Consider the following 1168-nt stretch of genomic DNA (forward strand, 5'->3'; position numbering starts at 1 on the left):
ACAGTTTCGGAACACTGAATTCAGTATTTCTGCCTTTCTTCGGTCGTCCTCTGTTTCGGTGCCATCGTGGTCAACGAGTGACTGAATAGGGGATTTAGATCCGCTTACCGATTTTACATATGACCAAAACTTTTTAGGGTTCTTGTTTAGATTGTTTGCCAATGTTTTATGTTCAAATTCGTTGAATGCTTCTCTCATTGCTCTCTTTACGCTCTTTTTCGCTTCGTTCAGCTTTTCCTTATCAGCTATGATTCGACTACTCTTAAACCTATGATGAAGCTTTCTTTGTTTCCGTAGTACCTTTCGTACATGATTGTTATACCACGGTGGATCTTTCCCCTCGCTTTGGACCTTAGTCGGTACGAACTTATCTAAGGCGTACTGGACGATGTTTCTGAATTTTTTCCATTTTTGTTCCACATCCTCTTCCTCAGAAATGAACGTTTGATGGTGGTCACTCAGATATTCTGCGATTTGTGCCCTATCACTCTTGTTAAGCAAATATATTTTCCTTCCTTTCTTGGCATTTCTTATTACACTTGTAGTCATTGATGCAACCATTGACTTATGATCACTGATACCCTCTTCTACATTCACGGAGTCGAAAAGTTCCGGTCTATTTGTTGCTATGAGGTCTAAAACGTTAGCTTCACGAGTTGGTTCTCTAACTATCTGCTCGAAGTAATTCTCGGACAAGGCAGTCAGGATAATGTCACAAGAGTCTCTGTCCCTGGCTCCAGTTCTGATTGTGTGACTATCCCATTCTATACCTGGTAGATTGAAGTCTCCCCCTATTACAATAGTATGATCACGAAACTTCTTCACGACGTTCTGCAGGTTCTCTCTGAGGCGCTCAACTACTACGGTTGCTGATGCAGGTGGTCTATAGAAGCATCCGACTATCATATCTGACCCACCTTTGATACTTAACTTAACCCAGATTATTTCACATTCACATTCGCTAATAACTTCACTGGATATTATTGAATTCTTTACTGCTATAAATACTCCTCCACCATTGGCGTTTATCCTATTCTTGCGGTATATATTCCATTCTGTGTCTAGGATTTCGTTACTGTTCACTTCCGGTTTTAACCAACTTTCCGTTCCTAATACTATATGCGCACTATTTCCTTCAATAAGCGATACTAATTCAGGAACCTTGCCC

The sequence above is a fragment of the Schistocerca nitens genome, chromosome 2, assembly GCF_023898315.1.
Source record: "Schistocerca nitens isolate TAMUIC-IGC-003100 chromosome 2, iqSchNite1.1, whole genome shotgun sequence".
In the NCBI taxonomy this organism is placed as follows: Eukaryota; Metazoa; Arthropoda; class Insecta; order Orthoptera; family Acrididae; genus Schistocerca; species Schistocerca nitens.